The sequence below is a fragment of the Elephas maximus genome, chromosome 16, assembly GCF_024166365.1.
Source record: "Elephas maximus indicus isolate mEleMax1 chromosome 16, mEleMax1 primary haplotype, whole genome shotgun sequence".
Lineage (NCBI taxonomy): Eukaryota > Metazoa > Chordata > Mammalia > Proboscidea > Elephantidae > Elephas > Elephas maximus.
In genome coordinates this window covers 73,165,600-73,185,457 of record NC_064834.1, presented here as the reverse complement: position 1 = coordinate 73,185,457, position 19,858 = coordinate 73,165,600, and the positions used below count along the sequence as shown (strand labels likewise).

Here is a 19,858-nt window from a genome sequence, read left to right as displayed (position 1 = left end):
TCTTTCGTGCAGGAGGAAGCCAGCAGCAGGAGACACGCATGCGCATAATATCCAGATTGAGGAATGGGGGTCAAAACCTGCCGGGAGTGGGGGGGAAAAGTGAAGGAACGAGCATGCGCAATGACAGCGACTGGGCCTGCCACCGGCGGCTGTGCGCACGCGCTGTGCGGTGTGCGCTGAAACGTGGTCGTTTTTTCGACGTTGACCTGGGAGAAAACAACGGGTCGTGTGGACGACCGTTGCTGAGCGGTTCGGGAGTGTTGGTCCCATGAGAAGCGTCAGTCGTTAGGTCGTTGTGGTCTTGTCGGTCCACGTGACGTGCAAGACTTCCTCCTGACCGTCTGGAGTGGACTGCAAGAGACTTTCCCACCTGGAGCCAGAGGAGTGTGCGACCCGCAGGACGTCACCTCTGCCTCGTATGGGGCAGGAAGAGCACACCTGGCTGCCTCGTTTGGGTTATTCTGACTCCTCACCCTTACCCCATTCCCCCCCACTTCTGGACTTAGCCTCTCTCCTTCCACAGACATTCTAACAGTTGAGTTGAGGTGGATGCTGGCAGTGTGGCCTTAACATGAGGAGGTATGAACGATGTCACTGACTGGGTGGTATTGGGGCCATGGTGGGTGGTGTCTGATGAAGATTTGAGGCTTGCCGGACCAGGTGCTCCTTGGAGACTCTATGGGGTGGTTCTACTCTGTCCTATAGGGTCGCTCTGCGTCAGAATCAATTTGATGGCAATGGGTTATAGCCTTTGGAAACCTTCGTGGTCATCACCATCTTAGCTCATCCAGGACTGACCAAATGGCTGGGTGGAAACGGGGCTGACCTCGTTCTCTCAGACTGAAGTACCCTGGGTATGCAGGGTTGGATGCCTTTCGTTACAGAAGTCTGAAAGTGAAGAAAGATATGTGGCGCTGCAGGATCTGTTCTGGCACTGGGAAGAGCGAGCAGAAGCAAGGCCTGTTGAGGTAGAAGCCAACCTGGACTTGAAGAGCGAGCGGAAGAGCGAGCGGAAACAAGGCCTGTTGAGGTAGAAGCCAACTTGGACTTGAAGGACCTTTAAGTGTTGAATGGAGAAAAACCAGAGGGAGATGGAACTTTCCAGACTCTCTAATAAGGTAGATGGCACACCTCCCTCTCCTTCCCTGTCAATCCTGCCTTTTGAAACAGTATTGGAAATTAGATTGAAAGCAAACTGGAATGTCATCAATCTTCAAAAGAGTTCTCACCCTTGGACTTACGGTGGTACTGTCTCTAGAAAATAGAATTTTTGCTCTCCCACGGCCTATTTTTTGTCTTAGCACTGCTATTTTACCATCAATACAATGGCACAAGACTAGGCAGTTCTTTCGTTCTCTTATACATAAGATTGCCATGGGTCTGAGCAGACTGGATAGCTTAGAGTTTTAGGAACTTTCTTGAGTTCTCATTGCTGGTAAGTATCAGAACCAGGGCTGTAGTTCTCCTCCCTCCCTGTACTACCTCAGAAAATGAACCAAAATAACAGCAGATGGAGCTCTCACTTGCCTGTTTTTTCTGTCATGCGTCTTGAGACTTCCAGTGGATGTAAAATGCCACCCAGCATCTTAACTGTACCCACTCATATCTACCTGGATCAGCAAGTAATAGGAGGTGTCTGAGTTGACATCTGTTCTCTGACTGTCTGGCATTTTTCTTCATAATACGGATAAGTACATGGTTATGGAGTTCTGGGCGAGTTTCTAGCCGCTTTCTTATTATGCCTCATTAATCCTGAAAGCATCCCTTCCAGGTAGGCATGAACATGTCCATTCCAGGTACAGGAAAGCTGCTCAAGGTCATAGGGATAATGGCAAGGGGAGCTGGGATTTGGGCCATTCTCTGACTGACTGTGGTCCCTACATCTGTTCAGAGGGGAATCATAACTTCCTCCCAGGGTCCTTGAAAGCATATAATGGCATCATTTACTGTGTGGAGCTATTCCATATACTTATATTCCTATTACATAAAAAGCTAACGGATTACTTAGACTCTGTGGCTTGTTAATACCCAGAGCGGTGAGGCTCTGGGAAGAGAGACACTCTCATACACTGGAGGTGAGAGGGCCAGTAGCCGCAGTTTCTTTGGAAGTAGGTCGGCACAATCTCTCGGAACTCCAGCATGGGTGATTGACTCAGCTGTTTCAATAGCTGTAGCAATAAATAGCTATATGTACAAGGGAGTTTGTCTGGCATTGCCTGTAATAGCAAAACTAGAATCACTTTTAAGTGTCTAGTCAATAAAACATGGTTCCTACAAAGCCCTTAAAAAGAAGGAAGTAGGCCTATATGCAGCACTATTGAAAGATTTGCATGTTGCATTAAGAGACAATGCAAGTTATTGATTATAATTCATAGTAGAACAATTTGTATAAAACCAAAGAGCATGCAACATTTCTGGAAGGTTAGACAAACAATTATGAACAGTAGTTACCTCTGGAGATTGGTACCAGGTGGTGCAGAGACTTCTTCCTTTTATGATCTTTAATACTGTCTAAATGTTTGAAATAAAATTTTATGGAAGTATGTGTTACTTGCATTTTTACTTTGAAAAAAAATTTTTTTATTAGTAGCAACAAGAAAATGGTTTCTTGCTTCAACTAAGAAGTAATCAAAAGCACCGAGTGTAAAATAATATTGGGTTTTATTTTAAAAGAAAAATTCATCTGAAGGAATATAAAAACAAGTATAATTTTGGCAGGCCTACGTTCTACCCTTTTTATGTCATGACAACCCCAGTGGACAGTTAAGTAATCTAATCGTTAAGTTGCCAGAAGTAACGATGATGCAATCGACAAGTCCGACTGTTGGGGATGTATTAAGCAGTGACACAGTGATTAACTGCTTGGCTGCTAACCGAAAGGTCAGCAGTTCAAACCCACCAGCTGCCCCTTGAGAGAAAGATGTGGAAGCCTGCTTCTGTAAAGGTTTCAGCCTTGGAAACCCTATGGGGCAGTTTTACCCTGTCCTATAGGGTCACTATAAGTCGGAATCAACTTGATGGCAGTGGGTTTTTATAAACTTCAGCATATTAACTCTTACCAGTGGCAATGACAGCTACCATCTATTGAAATGTTGCCATGTGCCAGACTGCTTGAATCTGTAACTTTTTTCTCATTTAATCCTCACAACCACCATGTAAGTTGGCTATTTTAATACCATTTTGCAAATAAGAAAACAGGCCAAAGAATTTCGGGTACCTGGTCAGCGGTAAGAAGAGAACCTAGGGCCCTAACTCCAGTTGCTATGACTCCTGCAGTCCTGGTCTTAACTACTTTGCATGTTGCTTCTTGGTATGACGGGCCTTGGAGAATGGATGCTCCTTTACTAAATCCCTGCAGGCTTGGCCATTCGTCATCTCCAGTATTCCATCCTGTGGCTTCCTGTCCCGCCCCCCTTCACTAGTTTCTCCTTCCCACACCCTTACCAGAGATCGATCTATTTGCTGGTCCCCTCTCAGAGCCCAAGTATGTTCTTTTATGTAGACTACTCATGAGCCCTTCAGATGGTTGTAGAGTAATGCTATTCAGCTATATGCATCCCCTCCCTAATGGAATCAGCTTTGCTCTTCCCCAAAGCATGCTGGGGATGGATTCGGGAGGGACTTGGGCTAAGGTACAAGGCGAGGAGTGACATGACTGGGCCAGCGGCCAAGGCGGAGGAATGCCTTAGCAACAAGAAGGAAAACATCTGGGCCTGGACATGAAGTCCCTGGGAACACTGACTGCCCAAGGATGTGGGAGAAAATGAGCCTTGGTCCCAGCTGGAACGGTATATGAGCTTGGGTCCCTTGCTAGGTGGTTGCAGAAAATACTCCAGCCGGCCGCCACTGGAGAGCAGCTGCTTGCCCATGTCAGTAAATTTCCCTGAATGTATGAACCTGTAAAGGATTATGTATCAGTTCTTTGGATTATCTGCCAGGATGCACCATGAGGGTCTTCCCTTGCTGGGGCTGTCCCCTGACAATGCTTTAAAAAAAAAAAATTCTGTCCGGGTTCATAGAGGATCACCACTCAGGAGATTTGTTGGCATCACGGAGCCAGTGGAGAACTATCTAGGAGGTGTAAGCAGGAGAATGACATGATTAGATCTGGGTCTTGAAAAGAAACCGGAGCGGAGCTTTCCTAACACAGGCATTCTGCTTTGGGTTGCAATGGAATTTAGGTGCTGTGAATGCAGAACTATGTAATATCTGGTTACCTGACAAACTAGGGAAACCCTGCTTGTGTAGTGGTAAAGTGCTACGGCTGCTAACCAAGAGGTGGGCAGTTCAAATCTGCCAGGCACTCCTTGGAAACTCCATGGGGCAGTTCTACTCTGTCCTATAGGGAATTAACTCAATGGCAGTGGGTTTGAGTTTTTGGGTTTGACAAACTAGGTCAGTGATTCTCATTTGCTGCACAATTTTTTTTTTTTTTTTTGCCACACCACCTGAGAACTTTTTAAAAATGAAAGTCCTACAGCCCCAACCCAGATCTAATGAGTCAGACCAGAGGGAGGAGTGGTCCTTGAATCATCATTTCAGAAGATTTCAGGGGTATTATCAAACAGGCTGAAATTGGAGAGTCTCTGCTTTGGGCTCTAACAGCTTCACTTCAGTGTGATGCTATCAGATCAGCACCATCTGCCTCAGCTGGGAGATTGTTAGAAATGCAAATTCCCAGGCTTCACCCCAAACCAGATCAAACCCCACTGCCATCTAGTCAGTTCCGTAGAACTGCCCCACAGGGTTGTAAATCTTTACAGAAGCAGCCTGCCTCATCTTTCTCCCACGGATCTGCTGGTGTTTTTGAACCCCTGACTTTTTGGTTAGCAGGCAAGCTCCATCTTTATGATTGTTGTTATGCTTGAACCCATGGTTACATCCACGGTGTCAATCTACCTCATTGAAGATCTTCCTCTTTTTCGATGACCCTCTAGCATGATGTCCTTCTCCAGGGACTGGTCCCTCCTGATAACATGTCCAAAGTACGTGAGATGATGTCTCGCCATCCTTGCTTCTAAGGAGCATTCTGATTGTACTTCGTCCAAGACAGATTTGTTTGTTCTTCTGGCAGTCCATGGTATGTATATTCAATGTTCTTCACCAACACCATAATTTAAATGGGTTCATTCTTCGTCCATCTTCATTATTCATTGTCTAGCTTTTGTAGGCATATGAGGCGATTAAAAACACCATGGCTTGGGTTAGGCGCACCTTAGCCCTCAAGGTGACATCTTTGCTTTTTAGTACTTTAAAAAGTTCTTTTGCAGCAGATTTGCTCAGTGCAATGTGTCCTTTGATTTCTTGACTGCTGCTTCTGTGGGCATTGATTTTGGATTCAAGTAAAATGAAATCCTGGACAACATCAATCTTTTCTCCATTTAGCATGATGTTACTTTTTGGTCCAGTTCTGATGACTTTAGTTTTCTTTATGTGAGGTGTAATCCATACTGAAAGCTATAGTCTTTGATCTTAATCAATTCCAGAAACGTGTTTCCCTGTGTTTTATTGACTATGCCAAGGCACTTGACTGTGCAGATCATAACAAGTTATGGATAACATTGTGAAGAACAGGAATTCCAGAATGCTTAATTGTGCTCATGAACAGCCTGTACATAGACAAAGAGGCAGTCGTACCAACAGAACAAGGTGAAACTGGTTTAAAGTCAGGAAAGGGGTGTGTCAGGGTGGTATCCTTTCACCATACTTATTCAGTCTGTATGCTGAGCAAATAATCTGAGAAACTGGACAATATGAAGAAGAACACAGCATCAGGATTGAAAGAAGACTAAATAACAACCTGTGATATGCAGATGACACAACTTTGCTTGCTGAAAGTGAAGAGGACTTGAAATACTTACTGATGAAGATTCAGCTATTAAACCCCACTAATTGGCAACAATGCCTTGGGGCATAAATTCCTATGCAAATTAATCCTTGTGGCTCCTTCGAAGAAATAGTTTTTGAGGTCAGTGTTTGATACTTTTTCTGACCACAGGACGGCTCCTTCCAGGTGTCTCATTTATTCCAGTTCTCTCCTGCAGACAAGCCAGCCTACAGCCTAGGTGGTATCTTTCATCAGAACCACAAATCTCCTCCTAGTTGCCTTTCACCACAGTCTTCACTGTTCTTGAGACTATCTTGTGACTTAAGCGTCTCCATACTCTGTTGCAAGTGAAGTCAGTTCTTTGGGAAGAGATCAGGAGTGATCTGTTTTATGGTCACTTTTCTCCCCAGGTAAAATCTCTGAGCCAGCACTGTGGAGCTGGTGGTGGAGACAACAGCAAGCCTGTCTCTGAGTTACACTTCCTTTTGGTGGAGGAGGGGGCAGTAGCCTAGGTCCTCTTGGCTTGCCTCTCCTGGCTTGGAACCACCACATTATGAGCTGGGGCAAGGCCTATCTGGGCCCCAGTAGTCTCAGTGCTCCATGAGTGGGGGTTGGGCAGAAAAAGGAAGGGAAGCCTCCATATTGACTGACTGCACTTGCCTGGGACTTAGTCCAGGTCAGTATTAAAATGCTGACATTCTGCTCCTCCCAGGAAGAAAACTGTGGGGTGTCAGGAGTTGGGGGTGGAGAGAGAGTCCAACGCTGGCTGAAGCAGTCTGGAGTGGAGTCTCCATTGTTGTAATTCAGTAAAACCTGAGGAACCCGGAACCTGCGTAAAGTAGAAATCTGTCAGAGAAGGAAAACAAATATTTTCCACTAAAACAATTGTGGTCACTATGGGTAGGAATCGACTTGATGGCAATGGGTTTGGCTTTTTTTGGTTTCAACCTAATACTACATAAATATCCTCTGTAGGCCGGAACCTGCGAGACGCAGACGGAATCAAGAAATTGTTGGTATTGAGATAGGGAAGAAACAGGGACTGAGCCCCTAGGCAAGGAGCACTTGCAACTCACTTACAAACACCTATCCTAGAATGTGCGATAAGGAAAGAACACTGTACTCCCTTGTAAGATGTTTTTCAGAAGGACCAACCCGATCTGGTCCCTGGAGCATGCGCAGACATCCGCAAGGTGACAAAAGTGACCGACAGATGACTTCTGCCTGATGCAAGTACCCGAGAATTGAACCAGCACCATAGGAGGGAGTGCCCAGGCTCGACACCCCATAATAACTCCTGCTATGAACCCCAGAAGCCTTCGGGACAGGTGCCATCTTAGAAAGCTGCTGTGCGTGCACCGCAGTTAACATAGCCCCACCCAGACAGGCCACTTGCTGGAAAAGCTCGCCTATACCTATGAATAAACAAATCTATCACTCCTGCAAAAACCTTTAAAAACCCATGCAAACCTTTGTTCTGGGAGACGGGGGTGAGCGTTGCCTAGGCCCTCCTCATCTCTGCTTGCGCGCCTCTTCAATAAAGCTTTGCTGGTGTGGAAAATTCTCCATGCCTCACCTATTCATTCTTGACCAGTGAAAGACAAGAACCTCCTTCAATTAAAGGCGTAGAGGCACCAGCAATGGTATTGCAACCTGAATATGAGGAAGTCCAGATGCAAAAGCTGGGTATAATTCCAAGTACAAGAGTCAGAGATGAAGGCTCAGCCTTCCACTTCCTCTGCATTGGTACTGTGTGTGAGTGCATTCTCTGCATTGCGACTGTTCTTAGAGCATGTCTGTCCTTTACATTTTTGCCTTTTTTGTTCTTTTTTTTGTCTGTAAATTTTTTCCAGTGAAGAACAAGATCCACTAGTTTAGAAGAAGGTAAGAGATATTAATAAATTCCTTTATATTTCATTAAAATCTAGCAAAGCACACTTTTCTTCCTTGTCTTAAGAGGTTGTACTCTTCTCCTTATCTTTAATTTTCACTTTAGCTATTTGTAATTTTGATACACATTAGTACAGTTTTCAAAATCCATTTGCTTGAAATTCTTTCTTTCAAAATGTTTTGTTTTGTCCAAAAAATAGAGAAGCGTTTCCCCACTTAACACATTCAATGTGTGTATAAAAGCAAAAACATTCTTTTCACATGCTTTTTCCTTAAATGTTTTACTGAAGTGCACTAACTTTATCATATAATGATGTTGATAGTTTTCATTTTTTTTCTTTTAGTTTGATATATTCACATTTTCGAGAGGATAAGATCACAAATTCCCTAATTTTTATAAAAGCTTATTTCCTTTTAAAAAAAACCATATTCCTTCACAGCCATGGAAAAGAGAGTGAGAAATTTATCTCTGAAAGAAAAGTTTGATGTTGTCAGAATGATCACTGAACAGAAAAAGACTATCAAGGAAGCTGTAATTAAGTTCAAGTGTGGCAAAACACAAATTCACTCAATTATGAAAAAAAAAATTATAAAATCTTTGGGAAAAAAACCCAACAAAATAAGCAGCATCAATGTAAACGTGAAGATAGTGTTCTAGGCTAAAATCACCACAAAGTTATAGTAAAACGCCAAGAAAGATTTTATCCAGCATATGTTCCAAGAGGCAAAAGTGGGAAATAGACAAGCATACTGCTAGAACCAAAGAATGTTACAGATCCACCGGACTGAGTCCAGCACAACTAGATGGTGCCCGGCTACCACCACCTACTGCTCTGACAGGGATCACAATAGAGTATCCCAGACAGAGCTGGAGAAAAATGTAGAACAAAATTCAAACTCACAAAAAGGACCAGACTTCCTGGTCTGACAGAGACTGGAGAAACCCCAAGAGTATGGCCCCTTGTCACCCTTTTAACTCAGTACTGAAGTTAACTGGAGGTTCGCCCTTTGGGTAAAGATTAGACAGGCCTATGAAACATACAGTAATATACATAGCTCAACTATGTATAGGAGACTAAATGGATACACGAGCCCAGCGGCAAGGACAAGAAGGCAGGAGGGGACAGGAAAGCTGGGTGAATGGAAATGGGGAACTCAAGGTTAAGAAGGGGAGAGCGGTGACATGACACAGAGTTGGCAACCAATGTCACAAAACAATATGTGTATTGCTTAATGAGAAACTAATGTACTCTGTAAATCTTCAGCTACAGCACAATAACAAAAAAAAGGAATGTTACAGAATCATCAGTATATATTGACATAACAAAACAGATAAAATTATTAAAAGCTTCACCCTTTCACAGATTGGCTAAACACTACTAAATCACCATGATTCTACACTTTGAATTATCTTTCTTAATAATCATTGGTACAGGTTTCAGTAATAACAGTCAGGAGGGTCTTCATTGGTCCAGCAAATCTTAATATTTACTAAATGCTAATAGAAACAGTTAAGAGTGAAAAATATGTGGGTCTTTTCTGCTCTAAGTATTTGTTTATGTGAAAGATTTCCTAAAAGATGCTTTCCAAGATTGTCCTAGCTATTGTTTTTATACCTCAGGGCCCACCCAGTTGACATGTCCTTTTGAGTCCATCTCCAGCTGGGGGTCATATTCTTTATACTCAAGGACAGGGAATAATGGCTCCTATTTTAACTCCTAAGTCAGTAGGAAGGGATAGAAGTCATGCAGAAATCTACAAATTTGTTTTTGAGTGGTTTCTTCAGGCTTCCACCAAAAATGTTCCCATTTCAGGACCTATTCTGCAAGCAAAGGCGAAGGAAACAGTGAAACTTTTAAAAGTTGATGGATCCCCCGTGTCTAACGAATGGCTTGAGAGCTTTAAATAAAACAAAACAAACAAAAGCATGGAATCACAATGTAGCTTGTGGGGAGTCAAACAAGGTTGACAAAAACGTTGTTCAAAACTAGTTCACAAATTAAAAGAGATCATAAGGGGATATGATCCTAAAGACATTGCAAATGCTGATGAGACTGCTCTATTTTACAGGGCAATGTCTAATAAGCCCAAACCAAACCCATTGCCACTGAGTGTATTCCGCCTCATAGTGACTCTGTAGGGCAGAGTAGAACTGCCCCATAGGGTTTCCAAAGCTGTAACTCTTTACAGAAGCTGACTGACACATATTTCTCCCATGGAGTGGCTGGTGGGTTTGAAACACTGACCTTTCAGTTAGTAGCCAAACACTTAACTACCGTGCCACCAGGGCTCCTAATGCCTAATGTTGTTGGGTGCTGTCCGGTCGGTTCTGACTCATAGCGACCCTATGTACAACAGAGTGAAACACTGCCCACTCCTGTGCCATTCTCACAATTGTTGTTATGCTTGGGCCCGTTGTTGCAGCCACTGTGTCATCTGTCTCGTTGAGGGTCTTCCTCTTTTTTACTGACCCTCTACCTTACCAAGCATATTGTCCTTCTCCAGGGACTGGTCCCTCCTGATAACATGCCTGAAGTACATGTGACAAAGTCTCACCATCCTCACTTTCAAGGAGCACTCTGGCTGTACTTCTTCCAAGACAGACTTATTGTTTCTTGACGGTCCGTGGTATATTCAATACTCTTTGCCAACACCATAACTCAAAGGCATCAATTCTTCTTTGGTCTTCCTTATTCATTGTCCAGCTTTCGCATGTATATGAGGAAATTGAAAATATGGCTTGAGTCAGGTACGCCTTAGTCCTTAAAGTAACATCTTTGCTTTCCAACACTTTAAAGAGGTCTTTTGCAGCAGATTTGCCCAATGCAATACGTTGTTTGATTTCATGACTGCTGCTTCCTTGGGTGTTGATTGTGGATCCAAGTAAAATGAAATCCTTGACAACTTCAGTCTTTGATCCGTTTATCATGATGTTGCTTGTTGGTCCAGCTGGGAGAATTTTTGTTTTCTTTATGTGAGGTGTAACCCATACTGAGGGCTATAGTCTTTGATCTCCATCAGCAAGTGCTTCAAGTCCTCTTCACTTTCAGTATGCAAGTTTATGTCATTTGCATATCACAGGTTGTTAAAGAATCTTTCTCCAATCCTGAAGCCACATTCTTCAGTTAGTCCAGCTTCTCAGATTATTTGCTCAGCATACAGATTAAATAAGTATGGTGAAAGAATAAAACCCCAGTGTACACCTTTCCTCACTAAACCACACAGTATCCCCTCGTTCTGTTCGAACAGCTGCCTCTTGGTCTATGTACAAGTTCATCATGAGCACAATTAAGTTCTGGAGTTCCCATTCTTTGCAGTGTTGTCCACAATTTATGATTCACACAGTCAAATGCCTTTGCATAGTCAGTAAAACACAGGTAAACATCTTCCTGGTATTCTCTGCTTTCAGCCAAGATCCATTTGACATCAGTGATGATATCCCTCGTTCCATGTCCTCTTCTGAATCTGGCTTGAATTTCTGCCAGTTTCCTATTGAAGTACTACTGCAACCATTTTTGGATTATCTTCAACCAAATTAATAATATTGTTTGATAATTTCTGCATTCTATTGGATCACCTTTATTTGGAATGGATACAAACATGGATCTGTTCCAGTCAGTTGTCCAGGTAGCTGTCTTCCAAATTTCTCGGCATACGTGAGTGAGTGCTTCCAGCGCTGCATCACTTTGTTGAAACATCTCAATTGGTATTCTCTCAATTCCTGGAACTTTGCCAAAGTCTTCAATGCAGCTCGGACTTCTTCGGTACCATTGGTTCTTGATCATATGCGACCTCCTGAGATGATTAAACGTTGACAAATTTTTTTGGTAAAGTGACCCTGTGTATTCCTTCCATCTTCTTTTAATGCTTCCTACATCGGTCAATATTTTCCCACAGGTTCCTTCAAAATTGCAACTCGAGGCTCAAGTTTTTTCTTCAGTTCTTTTAGCTAGAGAAATGCCAGGTGTGTTCTTCCCTTTTGGTTTTCTATCTCCAGGTCTTTGAACATTTCATTATAATATTTTACCTTGTTTTTTTGAGCTGCTCTTTGAAATCTTCTGTTCAGCTCTTTTACTTCATCATTTCTTCCATTGGCTTTAGCTACTTGATGTTCAAGAGCAAGTTTCAGAGTCTCTTCTGACATCTATTTTGGTCTTTTCTTTCATTTCTGTCTTTAATGACCTTTGCTTTCTTTATGTGTGGTGTCCTTGATGTCATTCCACAACATGTCTGGTCTTCAGTCATTAGTGTTTGCCTTAGGCTGGGTTCTCTAGAGAAGCAAAACCAGTAAAGTATATATATATATACACACATATATATATATGTATATATATAAATGTGTGTATATATATATGTGTATATATATATATGTGTATATGTGTGTGTGTGTATATATATATATATATCTCAAGGAAATGGCTCATGTGGTTTTTAGAAGTTGTAACATCCCAAGTCCGTGGGGCAGGAAAGAGGCCTCTGGCTCACGTAGCTGAAGGGGCTGGCGATCTGCAGGCCGGAAGGCAGGCCTGTTGCTTACAGGCTGTGAAGGTCTATGAATCTCAAGATCAGCAGAAAAGACTGCAGGTAAGCTGCTAGTTTAAGTTGCAAGAACCAGAGGTCAGATGAACAGGTGTCAGCTGCAGGATCCAGAACAAGCAAAAGTCCTGGCAAGGAGAGCAGAAAGGACTAGGTAGGTGGAGGGTGGAGAGATGAAGGCTGAAGGGGCGGTGAGCCACCACAAACCCTGCCCCTGCTGGTATCACTCACTGCAGATTCCATCGTGGGGGTGATCACATATCAAATCTCAACACGGAAGTGATCACAACATTATATGACTGCCAAAACACTGAGAATCATGGCCTTGTCAATTTGACTCATAATCTTAACTAGCACAGTGTTTAGTGTGTCAAATCTATTCTTGAGATGGTCTCTAAATTCAGGTGGGACATATTTTGGTTCTCATGGACTTCTTTTGATTTTCTTCAGCTTCAATCTGAACTTGCATAGGAGCAACTGATGGTCTGTTCCACAGTTGTCCCCTAACCTTGTTCTGACTGATGATATTGAGCTTTTCCATTGTCTCTTTCCACAGATGTTGTCAATTTTATTCCTGTGTATTCCATCCGAAGAGGTCCACGTGTATAGTTGCCGTTTATATTGTTGAAAAAAAGGTATCTGCAATGAATAAGTTGTTGGTCTTACAAAATTCTATCATGCGATCTCTGGCATTGTTTCTGTCACCGAGGCCATGTTTTCCAAATACAGATCCTTCGTGTTTCCAACTTTCGCGTTCCAATCACCAGTAATTATCAATGCATCTTGACTGCATGTTTGATCAATTTCAGACTGCAGACGTTGGTAAAAATCTTCAATTTCATCATCTTTGGCCTTAGTGGTTGGTCATAAATTTGAATAATAATCATATTAACTGGTCTTCCTTGTGGGCATATGGATATTATCCTATTACTGACAGCATCGTATTTCAGGATAGATCTTGAGATGTTCTTTTTGACAATGAATGCGATGCTTTTCTCTTCAATTTGTCATTCCTGGGTTAGTAGACCATATGATTATCTGATTCAAAAGGGCCAATACCAGTCTGTTTCAGCTCACTAATGCCTAGGATATCGATCTTTATGCGGCCCATTTCATTTTTGACGACTTCCAATTTTCCTAGATTCATACTTCATACATTCCGTGTTCCTATTATTAATGGATGCTTGCAGCTGATTCTTCTCATTTACAGTTGTGCCATATCAGCAAATGAAGGTCCCGAAAGCTTGACTCCATCCACGTCGTTGAAGTCGACTCTACTCCCAGTCACCTTTCAAGTGCCTTCCAACCTGAGGGGCTCATCTCCCTGTACTATATCAGACAATATTATGCTGCTATTGATAAAGTTTTTGCTGGCCAATTTTTTTAAGAAGTAGACCGTCAGGTCCTTCTTCCTAGTCTGTAGAAGCTCCACTGACACCTGTCCACCATGAGTGATCCTGCTGGTTCTTGCAATGCCTAATAGAACCCTGAAAATGAAAAGAGAAGAATGCTTGCAGGATCAATTTTTGAAAGAGTGGCTTACCACTCTCTTGACCATGTTTGCAGATAAGACATTTGAGAAACCATGGGTAATTGGAAAGAGGGAGAAACCATGGTGCTTCAAGAATATTGAAATGAACCAGCTTTCAGTAGAATGGAAATGGAATAAAATAGCTGGGATGATGAGAGCAATTTGCAAAGAATTTTTAAATTAACTCCACAGTAGCATGAAAAAACAAAATTGAAGCATTCTTTTGTTGTTGACAATACTACTTATCATCAGTCACTGCCCATGTCGTATATATAAAATGACCCTATAGGACGGAGTAGAACTGCCCCATAGGGTTACCAAGCAGCACGTGGTAGATTTGAAATGCTGACCTTTTGGTTAGCAGCTGTAGCTGTTAACCACTGTGCTACCAGAGCTCCTGGGGAGAAGGTTTTTGTTTTTTTTTTAATTGGGTGAGCTCAGGTCAAATACAGACAGCCTTGAAAATGAGGTCTTCCAGGTAATCATCAGACTGGTCAAACAATGACAATTCATTGAGAATGAGCTCCAGCTCTGTTCTGCTCTCTCTGGTGGGGACACTGGCTGTTATTTTTCTAGGCTACCATGGAGCTGGAGAGTGAGTAAGGAGACTAGAGCAAGTTGAAATGCCATAAAGCTTGCTGTTTTTACTGAGGTCAGTCGTTTTTGTTGAATAAATACTTCCTGGACTATTGCAATCCTTTAGTTAATTTCCAGAGTTCTGAGGAAGTTGATTCTGACAGTTTTTGCCATTTTTTTCATTGTTTTTATGGAGGAACAAATTTTCAGAAGTCCTTATTCTGCTGGCTTTGCGGAGGTCTTCCCTGCTGTTCTTGACCTCACCCAAGGTTTGGCCAGAGCACCGATAAATGACTCTTTGTAGCTAAAATAATTTTCTCATTTAATTGAACTGGTTTTGGTGAGTATGCCAAAAAACAAAATAAAAACAAAACAACCAAAACTATTGCTGTCAAGTCAATTCTGACTCATAGCAACCCTATAGGACAGGGTAGGACTTCCCCACAGGGTTTCCCAGGCTTTAAGTCTTTACAGAAGCAGACTGCCACATCTTTCTCTCACAGAGCAGCTGGTGGGTTGAAACTGTCAACCTTTTGGTTAGCAGCTCAGCATTTAGCCACTGTCCTATGCTGGGAATGAGTACCTTGAAATCAGAGAAACCTGACTAGAACAGGTATCATATCTTTTGTAATTCTTTTGTCTTAATCATAAATTGTGATAATCTTCTGATGTAAATGAACCTATTACCTGAATTCTGTTATTTCATTAGGTAGCTAAAACATAAAGTCTAACCTGTCTTCTATAATTTAGCTGTTATGGATTGATTTGTGTCCCCCCAAAATGTGTATCAACTTGGGTAGGCTATGATTCCCAGTATTGTGTAGTTGTCCACCATTTTGTGATCTGATGTGATTATCCTATGTGTTAGAAATCCTAACCTCTCTGATGTTAATGAGGCAGGATTAGAGGCAGTTATGTTAATGAGTCAGGACTCAAACTATAGAATTAGGTTATATCTTGAGTCAGCCTCATTTGAGATATAAAAGAGAGAATCAAGCAGAGAGGAGAGGGACTTCATATCACCAAAAAAGAAGAGCTAGGGTCCCTGTGCTGAGAAGCTCATAGGCTGGGGGAAGATTGATGACAGGACCTTCCCCAAGATCCAACAGAGAGAGAAAGCCTTCCCCTGGACTTCTAGCCACCTAGACTGTGAGAGAATAAATTTCTGTTTGTTAAAACCATCTACATGTGGTATTTCTGTTATAGCAGCACTAGATAACCAAGATAAGCTCTACAAGTATTTTTAGGTATTCGCTTCTCCACATTACTGTTCTTTTACTTATTTTTATTGAACTCTCAAACTTGATTCTTTTTTCTTTGTTGTGGTAGAATACACATCGTAAAACTTTGCCATTCACCCACTTTTAAGTGTACAATTCAGTTACATTAATCACACCGTGCTTTGCAACCATCATCACTATCCATTTCCAAAAGTTCTCATCACTCTGAACAAACCCAAACCAAATGAAAACAAACAAACCAAACCCATTGCCATCGAGTTGATTCCAACTCCTAATGAACCTATAGGACAGAGTAAAACTGTCCCAAAGGGTTTCCAAGGAGCAGCCGGTGGATTTTGACTGCCAACCTTTTGGTTAGCACCCTGAGCTCTCAAACACTTCACCACCAGGGCTCCAAACAAACCCACTGCCCCTTAAACAGTAACTACCCATTATACCCTTCCCTTCCCCATGGTAACCATTGATAAACTTTCATCTGTGTGCATTTTCCTGTTCCAGATATGTATATTTATGTTTTTACAACATTTTTAATATATATTTTTATAAACAGGGCATCAGGATTGGAGGAAGACTCATTAACAACTAACGCAGATGACACAACCCTCCTTGCTGAAAACAGAGAGGACTTGAAGCACTTACTGATGAAGATCAAAGACTACAGACTTCAGTATGGATTATGCCTCAACATGAAGAAAATGAAAATCCTCACAATTGGACCAATAAACAACATCATGATAAAGAGAGAAAAGATTGAAGTTGTCAAGGATTTTGTTTTACTTGGATCCTCAATCAACACCCAAGGAAGGATCAGTCAAAAATCAAACTGTATTGCATTGGGCAAATCTTCTGCAAAAGGCCTCTTTAAAGTGTTGTAAAGCAAAGATGTTACTCTAAGGACTAAGGTGCACCTGATCCAAACCATGGTGTTTTCAGTCATCTCATATGCATGCAAAAGCTGGACAATGAATAAGGAAGACAGGAAAAGAATTGATGACTTCGAGCTATGGTGTTGGGAAAGAATATTGAATATACCACGGACTGCCAAAAGAAGTCTTGGAAGAAGTACATCCAGAATGCTCCTTAGGAGGGTGGATGGCGAGACTTTGTCTCACATACTTTGGATATGTTATCAGGAGGGACCAGTTCCTGGAGAAAGACATCATGCTTGGTATAGGGTCATCGAAAAAGAGGAAGGCCCTCAGTGAGATGGATTGACACAGTGGCTGCAACAATGGGCTCAAGCATAACAACACTTATGAGGATGGCATGGGACCAGGCAGTGTTTCATTCTGTTGTACACAGGGTTGCTATGAGTCGGAACTGACTTGATGGCACCTAACAACAGATATTTCATATAAGTGGAATTATATGGTATTTGTCCCTTGGAGTCTGACTTATTTCACTCAGCATAGTATCAAACTTGACTTTGATTCACAATCAAACTAAAAGTTTCTCTGAAGGTATCAAAATCTGAGAAGAAGAGAGCTAGAACTGAGTGATTTAAAATAGCATTTAGGCATCCATTTATATTTCCATGGGTGCTATAATATACCTAATGGAATTCAGAACTCCATGAAAGAGTGCTGACATCCAGAGAGGTGATGTCACACAGCCTGTGTCCTGCCTGGTATAAAAGTTGGAGCTGGATGGTGGCTGTCCTAGCTCTGCCAGAAGACTGTGCTCTTCAACCTTAGATCTTAATTATTCCTAAAAGGTTAGTTTAGAACTTTCTCAAATTAGAGGCTTGGGAAATTCCTGAGAAGATGTCCTATTCCCGAAGTTTTCTTTTCATTGTGATTTTTTTGTACTGTTGGCCTTCATCCAGCTCTGAAGAGTCGAGCTGTGGTAAGTGTGCCTGACAGGCTGTTCATTCTTCCCTCCTGACTCACTTTCCCCCGGTCTCAGAGTGTTAGATTAAACAAACTGCTTATTCCAAACAATTTGGATATCCAGGAAGAACTTAGGATAGAGGTGGGAAAATGGCAGAGGAGGGCCTCTGGTCTACCACAAAGACAGAGTGAGGGACAAGGGGCTTCTGGAAACCTGGACTTTGCAAGTGACTCCTCATGGCTAAGCATGAGGGAAGGATTTGGCTGGAAGCTTTAAGGAATCTCCTTAAGCCCTGAGGTGATATGACCTAGTTAACAAGAGAGAATTGAACTTTGGGAGTAAAAGCACCAGCTCAACCTCTAGCAGGCCCGTTTTTCCCTTGCTGTACATGACTATGTGAAAGAGATGAAGGTTCTTCCCACGTCCTCTCCTCCGATTTTTCTTCTCTCTGGATTTTGTATTTCAGTCCTTTCTTACCCACGAATAAATCCTTTGGGCCAGGTTAGGCCTCCCTTGGAAGAATCACTCCTGTTACACACTTAAGGATCATAGTTAGGGCTTCATTCTTCCTCCACTCAAAGAAGTACATTGAGGTTGCTAAGTGGATGTGTTGGGAGGGCAGCCCCATTCACTGCTTGCCTGCACTTCTCTGCCTAGCAAATTGTGAGACCTTTGACCTCAAGACAATCATTATAATCAGCATTGGGGGCTGTATCCTGGTTGCTGTGCTGGTGGTGATCATTCTGATCATCTGCGTTTACGCCAAATTGGCCAACTCGACCAAGCCAGTCACGTGAGTAACAGTGAATAATACCCCTCAAATGGGACACTTGGGTGCTCTCTGCTTGAGCAGCCCATTCCTTGCCCTGTGACCACACTCTGGGTGAAGTCAAGCATGGCAGTGGGTTTGAAAAAGCAAAGGCAGGTAGTTAGAATCTTGGCTTTTTTCTGATCTAGCTTGAGATTGTGACCTCATAAAGAGAATGTTCTCAGCCTGGTTACTCTGTGAATTAGCACTGCTTTGCTTATTTAAATGACTTTAAATACACTGAGTTTCCTGTTAAGGGTTTGAGGAGTCCCTGGGTAGCGTAAACAGTTAAGCACTCGACTACTAGCCAAAAGGTTGGTAGGTCAAACTCACCCAGAGGAGTGTGGAGATCTGCTTCCCGAAAGGTCACAGCCTTGAAAACCCTACGGAGCCATTCTACTCCGCACACATGAGGTCACCTTGAGTCGGAATCGACTCAGCATCAACTCACAACAACAACATCACTAAGCATTTAATTCAGCACATGGGCTGAGCCCCCCTGTCCTGGGCACTGTAGACCGAAGAGTCTGAGGAGACAGAATGAGTGAGCCTCTGCCTTGTATTCCCTCAGATGACAGGCTGAATTGATCTCTTGCCTGAGCCAGGGAGTTCTCGGGGGCTCTCTCATTCATTGCTGGTTGCCTTGGGGACAGTGAGGTGTGCCTCTAGGCATATGGGAAAGCTAAGCTATATGAAGATCCTTGGGGAACACCTGACAAGGGGTGCAGGTCAGACAAGAGATAAAGTTTGGGGAGAGGAAGCTTCAGAGATGGGAGAGTGGTAGCTGGAAGCAGCCATGCTCACAGTGAGCCTGTGAATTAGAAGGCAGAACACAGAGTCTAGGCCATAGCGGATGGGGGTAACTTCCCTGGGCATGCTCATACCTCGCAGGCCTGCAGGGACCAGCTGGGTGGCCCATGCTTGCAAGCCAGTGCTGCTTATTTGCTGGCATCTGGTTTTATGTTTGTAACAATGTTAGGAGATGAGGGATTAGATAGGAACTTGGGGCAGGGGCCTGGAGCTTCAATCTAGGGCTGGTGTCACATGTTCGATTGACTCCAGCCCTAAACTTCCCGGATACCCCTGACAATTGTAACAAGTGGATTTAGAAAAACAATTCTAATCTTATGCTCTATGTATGTCTTTTCTTAAGAGCTGCAAAGACCTGTGCTGCTGGGCCCTTGAAGAAGAATAATTCAGCTGTTGACAGCCAGGCCAAGTCTGTCACTGCTGCGTCTTCTGCCACCCTCCAGCTGTGTGAGGAGTGCAGCATGTATGCGGCGTATGACCCCCTCCCACCTTGCTTCTGTGACACAAACGAGGGGCTCTGACTTGGGTCCCGTGGGCATGCAGACCTTCATGAACAATGTTTCTTCCTTAGTAGAATATTTTATTATTCAAGTTGAGTTCCATAGTGTTTACATTACATTATGTACTATATAACATTATTTTTATGTACTGCTGAATAAATGTGCAATACTGAAAATGATCCTTTTTGCCTCCAGGATTGTTGTTGTTAGTTACAAATTTCCTTTACTTAAATGTGTGTCTTACCCACCTTTGGATTCAGGTACTTAGCTTCAGTTACAAAAAAGAACTTTGAGAGGAGCAATTGCTTG

At 42.7% G+C, this 19,858-nt stretch overlaps 1 long non-coding RNA gene across 1 annotated transcript; it reads left to right on the top strand.

The window, feature by feature from the left end:
• Nucleotides 1-93: 93 nt before the first annotated feature.
• On the top strand, nt 94-1,522 carry LOC126059268 (uncharacterized). The gene is made up of 2 exons (XR_007513408.1): nt 94-579; nt 885-1,522. It is a non-coding gene; the product is annotated as an uncharacterized LOC126059268 (long non-coding RNA).
• The last annotated feature ends 18,336 nt before the right edge of the window (nt 1,523-19,858 follow it).